This window comes from Sturnus vulgaris, chromosome 1 (assembly GCF_052056855.1).
Source record: "Sturnus vulgaris isolate bStuVul1 chromosome 1, bStuVul1.hap1, whole genome shotgun sequence".
In the NCBI taxonomy this organism is placed as follows: Eukaryota; Metazoa; Chordata; class Aves; order Passeriformes; family Sturnidae; genus Sturnus; species Sturnus vulgaris.
The window spans coordinates 113,110,313-113,120,632 of NC_142243.1; the positions used below are offsets into that span (position 1 = coordinate 113,110,313).

General features: G+C 38.9%; 1 long non-coding RNA gene across 1 annotated transcript in view; it reads right to left on the minus strand.

Annotated features, from left to right (window-relative positions):
- Positions 1–696: 696 nt before the first annotated feature.
- LOC106851965 (uncharacterized) overlaps positions 697–10,320 on the minus strand; it is a 43,670-nt gene continuing 34,046 nt past the window's right edge. The window contains exons 4-5 of the long non-coding RNA XR_015807219.1: positions 9,822–9,898; positions 697–5,370 (exon numbers count right to left, since the gene is read on the minus strand). This is a non-coding gene — a long non-coding RNA (uncharacterized LOC106851965). The remainder of the gene's footprint in view (positions 5,371–9,821; positions 9,899–10,320) is intronic.

Sequence of the window (10,320 nt, forward strand, 5' to 3'; positions counted from 1 at the left end):
GCACAGTCATTCCAGCTTTCTCAAGAGTCAGAAAGAGCCATCTCTGGAGGCTCATCTTTGAGCTGCCTGGAGCAGGTGACACTCCAATGACAATAGAAGCATTTGTGATGCTTAACCTGGGCAGGTGACACGAACCTAGGCCTTGGAGGGAGGAAAGGAAAAGCTGGTACACACAGCAGGTAGATAGGCATGGGAAACAGTAGATCGACATCCAGTATTAAATGCTTCTCCAGCCTCAGGTGATCCCCTTTGGGCCCTGGGGGGATTTATTTCTTGGACTTAGAGATGTGAGAAATCTCCACCATCTGCTCTTCAGCAGAGAGTTTGCAAGGCCTAACAAACTAGACTGGTGCTCAAAAGTACCTGTATCAAGAGAATAAATTAAAAACCTGATTCACATAATTTAGGACTACAGCTTCATGGATCTGGATTCAAACCTCCTGTAGAGATGCTTCTTGCTATGCTATATATGGGGAAACCCATTTCACCTACAGGAACAGATTTCCCCTCCTGGGACCTATTCCAGAGTTCAAGAAACTCAAGGACATCCATTCCCATGAATTCAATAATCTCTGGGTCAGTCACTTCCCAGAGATGAAAGACAGAATCCAGAACAACTGGAGAGATAAAGCAAGCTGATCTTTATTTCCAGCAACGCACCACATTAAACCTTAATGGTACATAATGATGGTTATTTACAGGAAAGGTTTACTCTTGATTAAAAGAGAAGTTTAGTCGTCATTCTTAGAAGGTATGCTCTTTATTTTGTTGTGTAAGGTCCCATCATTCAGTAAGATGCCAGTAAATGACATGGAGAAGGTGACTAATGAACAGCTACTTATTGCCCTCATAACAGAGTGCATTCAGTGAAATAATCACTCCTCATGTTTAAAACAACAGAAGGAAGAACTTTTTCACATTTCACCTAACTAAATCTGAGGAACTCACTGCCACAGGGTGTTTTGGTGGTATAAAAGTGTTCAATTAATGAAGAAAGGTGCATCTAATACTGTTAGGTAGCTGCATGGATGTAATTTCCAGCTCATGAAGTTCTAAACCACCAATGACCCTCTTCCATGAGTTCCTTTCTGAACTTGGCTATTATACCAAGCAATTGGTATTGGCCACTCTCAGACTCAAGCTGTGAAGTTAAAGGGAACTATGGTCTGACATCTATGGCTAGTGATGTGATATATTTTTATAAGACATCTTCTCACAAGTGCAGTATGCAAGCATAAAATATACAAAGATCCTCAGCCAGACATAATACTTTACAGGCTTTGTCTGAAACATAAAAAGAGTTCAGATGCCAACATTACTAGTGCTCATATAAAACCAGAAGATATCAATGCCACTGCACTAAAGAAGTCGATGTGTAATATGTTGTATAAATAAAATGTAAAACAGAAGTATTACATTATGGAAAATATTAAAATACATATTTCAAGGCTTAAGCCTGTCTATTGGCTTTTTCACCCAGAAAATTAATAAAAAATCAGACATCTTAAAATATTTTAATTTTACTTAGTGATTTTCATGTTTAATTACTAATTTTTAATAAAGCACTGTGTTAGGTGATTTTAACCTTACTGATTACTGTTGCCAATGGCAATACTGTAATGATGATTGCTAAACCCTATGACTTCCACTTTCTCATTGATCCTTAACACTCAGATGCAAGCTATATCACAAAAATATAGAAAATACACAGATGTCTATGCACCAAAATAATTTGGAGGGGCAGGGCAGCACCTGAAGTCACTATCAATGTCATGACTAAGATGGTAAAAAACATCCAAGGGAATGGCTACCACTTCAGGGACCCAGTTCGTACTTGAATAAGGCTGGATTCAGAATATCTTTGTGCTATTAGTCATGCAATTCACACAGCAATCACTGCCTGAGCAGTCAGATTAGACAAGAAACTGCATGCTTTGCTTGTAGCTCACATACCTGGACTATATAGTCAGTTGGAAAGAAGCAATCGCACTCCCAGTAGTGTCCTGAGAGCTGTTTTGTTAGTGCTGTGGAAGCCCAAATGCTCCCCGAGCCTCAGCAAAGGCAGCAGATGAAGATTGCTGACCATGCCCTGCAGCAGCATCTACAAATACCTGGCCTTTGCTATATAAAGGCTGAACTGAGTCTTCTCTAATCCCTGTCAGGCATACCCATTAATTAGAGTACAGGCTCTAAGGGCTAGAAGGAAAGGCACTGTTTTCCTTTCTCTCATCTCTCCCACCTTTCTTCCCAGGAAGAAGGGGTGGTTGAGGGATTAACTCTCCTTACACCACGTTCGAATGCATTGCAAGGAGCATTCAGCCAGCAATACTGCTACCCCTCCTGCAGCTCCACTGCAGTGAGAACTGGACTGAGCAGGCTGTCTGTCTGTCTCTCATCTGCCCATCCTGCTTAGCAGTTTTCAGGAGGAAGGAAATACTTCAGGGTGTCAGAGATAAACCAGTTGTCCTGCAAAAAGGACTTTGAACCAAAATGGGAATGTAACGTCTCTTGGCAAGAATGGAAAAAAGTTGAAAGTAAAAGCAGGATGAGAGCACTATGCTGCAGGAGTTTACTTGCTTTTGGGTACTGAAAGCATTAAGACTGAGTAAAAATATTGTACAGGGTTTCAAATCCATGAATGTTAATATAATATACTTAGAGATAGTGAGTTTGTGTTAGTTTAGACATATATTCCTAACCCATTTGGGGCCTGAACATTAATTTGGAATTATATATTAAAAAAATACATGTGAATTTTTATCTAAAAAACTGAATTATCTTGCCGTGAATGTTGAGCTTCTCAAGCTTATACCCACACTTTATCCTTGCTGTTATCTTCTTATCATGTACAAAGAGTTAGCATGTCAGCTGAGGGAGAAACACCAGAAGAGTGAAGCAGGGCTCCAGACACAGTTTTATAGCTTTGCCCTTTGTGCCCAGACACTCTTCTGCTGTTCAACTTGTTTATCTGAAGCCAAATCTCTTGAAAGTGATACCTAATGTTTCACCATCTGAATCAAATTCACCTTTAACTACCACAAGTATAAGGATTCATGCTTCAGCTATACAAGCCAAGATTTTCTAGTTGTTGATTTGTTGTGCTTGTTTGGAGTTTTTTACTGACTGCTGAAATTAGACTGTTTAAATCATCTTCTTTTGAAGTGATGCTGTGATGCTGTTACCCAACATGGTTTTCTAATTAGCAGGCCTGATTTTAGCAGCATTAATCTGGTGGTGCTTGACAGGTTTCAATGTCATGCCACTTAGATGCTTGGATGGGACTTCGTAAATCTGTTATCTGGTAAGAGTTCTTAGAGATGTTGCTTAAAGTTCACTTCTGCTTGTCATAAAATTAGTCTTGGGTAGCTTCATATTGCTCCTACCCTCCTAGATCTTTATTTTCTTGGCACTTTCTCCCTTAAAATCTAGGATTATAACTGTTCTTTGTCCCAGCACAGAGGTTCTCTTCTTTATCTGTAAGCAGGACAGCTCATGAGATTTCTAATTTATTTTTAGTTAAACAAGATATACCGTAAAAGCAAAATTTCCAAAATAATATTAGTGTTTTACTCACTAGGCACTGAAAAACTTGGTTTAGACAGTAAAATATAGAACATATTTCAAACATTATGCCAGAGGTTTATTTATCCACATTGCTTTAGCCACCCTACTCTTCCCCAAACTAACCTTAACTTCCCTTGCATGTACTTTACTGGCTTTTTCTGGTTGCCTAGAATTTTTTAAAACTTCTATTGATAAAATGTAATTTTTTGTCATTATTTAAATGCCAAAAATGCTATCAGATACCTCTAATTATCTTTCACATAACACAAATTATTCAAAAAACTGAAATCATTAAAGCTATAATAATGTTCAAGTATTTGCAATATAAATAGCAGAGTGTTTCTAGTTTCAGATGGATATTTCACTATTACAGTATCTTCAGTTCTGACAATCTTTCATTATTTATCTAGCTGCCAATATGTCACAGGTACTACAAAGAACAACTTTTCAATAGCTTTAATGAAATAAGGTGTTCTACGAAATAATTCCAGAAGCATATGGGGGGTTCTTCAGATATTTTTTTACAAAACTGCTTTTTACTTTTTCATGTGTTTTAAGGGCAGAAACTAATTGCCCTCCAGTGCTTCTGAAGTCAAACAAATAGCAGTGTTCCCTTTGCTCCTCAGTTGTGAGTATGGTTCTTTGTCTCCAGCCCCACATCTAAATACAAATTTGCAATGAATTTTATTCAGATCTTCAAAATGTGTCCAGACATTGTCACAGCACAGGGAAGTACACTAATTTCACCCATATCCAAAGCAAGTCAGGCAAATTATCAGCTGAGATATGTTCATAAATTGGCTGCTCTTGATATAAAATTCTTAGATCAATATCTTTGACTAACAAGAAGGATGTTAATTATATGTTGCAAGTGATGTTTCAAACATTACATTTAAAAAGCAGCAATATAAACCTTTTATTTTGCACTCATATGACCTTTGCTTACTATCTGAATTGAAAAGGTTTCCTCTCTCCAATTGTATCAGAAGGCTTTATTTTTATTTCTTTATTTAGCAAACTCGGAGAAAGCAGACCAATGTACAGGCAGCTTTATTCTCATACGCAGCATCCCAGATATGAGCAACCTGCAGGAAAGCAGCACACTGGTCCTGCCACTGACCTGTCTAACTTTATTGTACTAAGACCATTTTCTCCTTCGAGTAAGCAACAAGTATGCTTCTTGTTTGGTTTGAGTTTCTGGCTCCAAGGATGCTTTCCTTCATACCTAAAAATCTTCAAAAAAAAAGCAGCTCTAAAATCACAGGCCTAAGCCAGTGAAGATACAAATTCATGATGACTTTGCTGATCCCACCGGGAATACAAGATGTTCATCCTCCATTATATGAACCATTAGTTTCTAGGATTATTATTTTCTATGATACCTGAGCAAAAACTGCAGAAGTTTCTGAACATCTCCTTTCTTTTGTTTGACTTTGAAGTAACAGTTAGGCCAATGCTCATGCTGGATGCATTCAGAATTTCTCTCTGTACCAGGAGGCCATTGCCTTCACCTATCTCCAGCACTTCTGCATCTTGCTCAGAGCAATGACCCTGGGACTCCCTGTTGCTCTCTCTGGTGAGAGTGAGATAAGATCACAGCACAGTTCACTCCCCACAAACCGATACTCTTTCACTAGAAACAAAAGAAAAATCCAGTCTGGACAAATACCAGAAATCTTTTATACATAACCAGAAATCTCTTATAAACAACTACATATTCTGTTTTGGAGATCCAGGTTGCTGCAAACCCAAGGCCAAGCATCCTTAGATCTTGCTGGAGGGAGTGGGAGCAGCCGCATCTGGTCTCTGAAACCCAAGCAGAGAAGTAATCAATCAGCAATAAAATCTGGAAAAGGAAATTAAGGTGATCATTATCTCCATCTTTAAAGGAATAATTTGTCAGATTGGCCACTACATATTAAACTCACTACCTGAGGAAAGATCTCTTTGATCTTTACTACTTCTGGATTTCTGCTGCTTTCTAGAGTCTATTTGATGTCTATTGCCCTGCGTCCAGGTCTTCATTTTTAGGCACTGAAGACAGACTAAGTAAACTCTACAAGAGAAAAAGAATCTGCTTACCCTCTTTTTCTCTAAGAGATAAAGAAAGGGAAGAAGCTTGATTTCAGTAATAAGTGAATTCCACCTTCTCAATTAAGTCTTCCTTTTTAGGAGATAATAATGAATGACAGAAGATAGCATTGCGATTGGAGAGAGATGGGGAGGGCTATATTGTCTAAAGACTTTCTTGACTTTCCAAGACGATACTTGAAGACCTCTGAAGAACTTCTCTGATCAGCACCTCATGATTCTCTGTTACCACTTCCCAGATGCTGCCCTGCCACTGAATGTTCTATTTTACACCAGAAGTCTGTGCTCTGTGACTGCACACGTGCCTTACACAGAAAACTTAAGGGAGTAGCATGGTTTGGACATGGGTCTTGGAGAGTTTCTGGGCTGTGCAGTCAGGCCCAGGAGCTGGGAAGTACTCCCATGATTGTAATAGTAGAGAGATGGCAAGACTCTCTTTCAGTGGTGGGACTCATCATTTAGGGGGAGCTGTGGCAGTAACTCATTCAGGCATTCATTTCTGCATGTGAGCCTAGACCCTACTGCAAACCTCTGTGCCACTGAACTTGGCTTCAGCACAAGATGAAACTCACTAGCTGTTCATTAAAAATAAAAGGAAAATTGTACTCCAGAATGGGAGAATAAGAAGGCAGCCAGGAGATGCTAATTGCAGTTGACTGACTGCCACTCAGGGCTCTTATGAATCCAAATATTTTTGTTACTATTGAATCCAAAGGTTTGACAGAGATAACAGGCATAATCTCAGAGTGAGCAATTTCATGATGGCATTGCTCTAGTCATTCTTATTTCTGCACACTTTTTCCTATATACATTTTCTAGTTTAGTTGCAAGGCTATCTTTCTGATTATGTTCCTAGGTTTGACCCACACATTTTCAGCACCCCAGAAACAACATTTTTATCATCGTGATTATTATTATAAACAGCCACTAGCAGCAGTAAGCTGAATGAATAGGCTGCAAAAATCACCTATTCCGAGGAAACTAAAAATTGCCTTTGGCATGGTCCTGCAAAAGTCAAATTTAAACATTCAATTTAATTCCCAGACAGATGGGTTGATCATATAATGAGAGAAATTCTTTTGGACTGATATGTATGCTTAACAATCTAAAATAATGTTGACAGGAAAAGCCCATACTGCATAAAAGTCTTTTCAGCAAAAACTGTGGTCCTGCTGCTATTTAAATGAGATTCCCAAAATATATCAAAGCATAAGTATATGATGAAACAGAAACCCATGTATCATAAGCATCGTGAATTGTGTCTGTGTGCCTTACCTGTCAAACAAGCCCCAGGAGCTTCATAAATGTAAAATGAGGTGTATCAGAGGTCAGTGCATTGCCATATGCCACTCATAAGTTATCTTCAAGTGCACCAGGTGAGACAGAGTCCTGCCTCTACTTTGCTGAGATATTTCAGACAAGTCACTGCATCTTGCAGTGCCTTGGGTTCCTCATATTAAAACAAGGTAAATCTTACCAGCATCATCCCACACTGCTTCGATAGAGCACATGTCATTTCCCACTTGCTTTCTCTTCCTACTACAGAAACTCTCCTTTGTAGCTTTCCATATAGGTCTGAATATAACACTGATAAAATAATTCAAATCTACATTCCTGGCTGTTTGCCAGAAAACAGATAGTTCAGGACTTAGGTTGCATTTCTCTTTCAGAATGGAGGTCTTGTTAACTTAAGTATGACAGATTCTTCAGGTAATTGCTGAGTAAACATGCTTCCTTTAATCAAGAGGGTAAAGCTAGAGCAGAAAATTTAATTGTTTTTATTGTTGGTTTTTTTCACTTCCCACACAGGAAGGTTAATTAGAGAATGCAGTATTAGGGTGTGTGTTCATTATTATCTCATGTAGATACAAGACCCTTGAGGGGGAAATTGTTTATTGCTGACCTGGATCAAAAGTTTCCTCTCTGAACCCCACAACTGGGGCAGGCATGAGTCATATTGGGGACTTTGTGCCAGGAGAGGTACAGGATCAAATATTTTCCTGTGAAATGTTCAGAAAGCTGTCTGAAATGTGTGTATATGTATGTATTTCTCTGAAAGTAGACTGCATCAAATATGGACAAAGCAGGTTTGAAATCAGCTGCACGCTTGGGCTTTTGCAACTGTGGAGACCCATTTTTAAAAACTGACTCAAGAATTGTGTTTTAAAAGTAACAAGACCACTGCAGTAGTAAAAGGGTGCTTTTAGAAGCACTCAAATATGTCAGCTAATTCCTGAAAATGAGAGTCACTAGGATGTGAACTCTTAGCTGGCTCTGTAATATAAGTAAGTGAATAATTGAATTTTCTGATACTACCCAAAAAATTTAAAAATCTTTTCATGAAAGAGAAGTTTTAATTAACTGCATACACCAATTATATTTTTAATTATGTATCTCTGTTTCCAAAATTATCTATGGACCTTTCCTCTATGGTTTTGTAAGGTGCTAACAGGGATAAGAAAAAAAAAACATAAAAAACCTTCATCCAGAATATAAAGGAGAGAAAAGCACCAAGAGTACAAAATGACAGTTGGATGGATGCCACTAGTACTGTTTTATTAAGTCCCATATTCCAAAAGGGTAATGGTCAGCAGACAAGCATTTTTACTTCAAGATGCATCAAACTACTGTACATTTTTCAGTCATTGTCATTTAAACAAAACTATTTTTTAAACATTGTAAATGTGCAAATTATATTTTTGAGCATTTATTTGGAAATCCTATTTGAAATTTCATTACAAGTTTTCCCTCTGAAGAATTGCTCTTATTTATCTGTTCTCATAAGCCCATGTGCAATCTTCATAATGAGGTATGGCAGAGAAAGATAACAGCTGGTACTTTTGTTTTTACTTCTGCTGGGGCTATTATTGTTGTTTGAAGCATTTTATCATGTTTTGTAGATCAAATTCTCTCCTGTTATAATAAAAAAATTTAACTCAGCAAGGGATATTTTGGTCTGTAAAAGAACGTGCCTATTTTGCAATTGCAAGAAATTCCTTCTTCTGCCCTGTGGTCAAAACAGAATTTCAACATTGCCAGGAGCAGATTTGAGTGACTCATCCTGTCAGCCTTTCCTGGCTATCAGTCTGGTATGAAAGAATAGAAAATGCAAAAATAATGTTTCAGATTCGACAAACAAAATTAAAAATTCCATCCAAACAGAACAACAGAAAAAATCTAAAAGTAAATGTAATCTAAAAGTAAAAAGGTTTTATAATTGACTTTTTTTTAATGCATGATTAAGCCAAAGTTCTGAAATAAGATACTTGGGTTTATAAAAGAATATGCATATTTTATATGCACAAAAATTAACTTTTTGCTTAACCCAAAAGCAAATTTCAGATTGTTGAGAATTTCCCAGAAAAGGGAAAATGCAGATATAATCCATTTAACGTTGCCTGTCCCTATCTGACTCACTGATGGGCATGTTGAGCTTGGTACCAAGATCTGAGTGACAAATGGGGACGTGCACGACTGGCTTTGGCAGTCCCAGCCAGTGGCAGAGAGCAAAGCACCCATGCTAAGTGGCATGGAGACGCGGCGTGCTGCAAAGCTGCTTACCCAGCAGGAGCAAGGGACCTCACCCTGGCAGGGGCTGAGCAGCCCCAGAGGTGCTGAGCACTCTTTTCCCAGCTCAGGTCCAGCCCTGGGAGACGCCAAGCACCATGGAGGGCTCAGCAGGCTCAGCAGCACACCAGTGGTATTGCACTTTGGGGGCATGAAGTGTGCACCCCTCTCCCAGCTTCAGTCACAGAGCAGAAAGCCACTCTAACTTTTCCTTGCCCAGTAAGGGGTGGTTCAGGTGTCCCAAAGACACAAGAGGCACTGAACAACACCCGTGCTGCAGAACAGATGGCAAAGGGGTGAATCCTCTTTGATTTCTTTGTCCCCCACACAACTGTGATCTTGCCGTCAGAAACGAGGCCAGAAGAGATCTGTGCAGCACATCCTCTCTCTCCTCCACTACCTGATGTTTTGAGCAGATCTCCATTTTCTCTTAACACTCTCCCTCTACTGTGTCAGCGAGAGCACAGCCCATTGGAAGGGAAAGGCATGGCATGAGGAGACTTTGCAGCTGGTAAAGGCAGAAAATCTTCTTCCTCTGCTTCAGATATTCTTGCAGCCTCATGAATAAAGCACTTTTTTCCCCAAAATAAATATGATACCTCTTTAGTGACAGCTCCATTCTGCTCTGAGTGCTTCACTTCTGTGAACAATGTGCATGAAACTCACTCTTTTGTGCCTGTAAATAAACAAATGAACTTCTAATTTAAATGAATAATTTCCTAAAGTCCGTATTCCTTATGGTAATATTAATTAAGTCCTTCCATTATGCAGGGTGCAAAGAGAAAACTGGATGTTGCATTCAAAGCAATGATAAGTTACCATTTTAATGATTCCTTATGTTGTGAGTAATTTATAAATCACTCGGTATCTTCTCAGCGAAGCTTGCCGTCTGTTTTTAAAACGTACCTTTTTGTATCTAACAAAGGGTTTCAGTGCAATAAGAATTAAGGTGTGTCTCTTAGCTTTTACCTGCAAGCAATAATGATGTTGTCAAGCGTTTCAGGTGAGACCAGCCCAGGATTTTGGGGTGGGGAAAGACACTCTGTTATACAGCATCTTCAGTTCTTCCCTCAGAGGGAGGCAGAGACACCTTGAAGG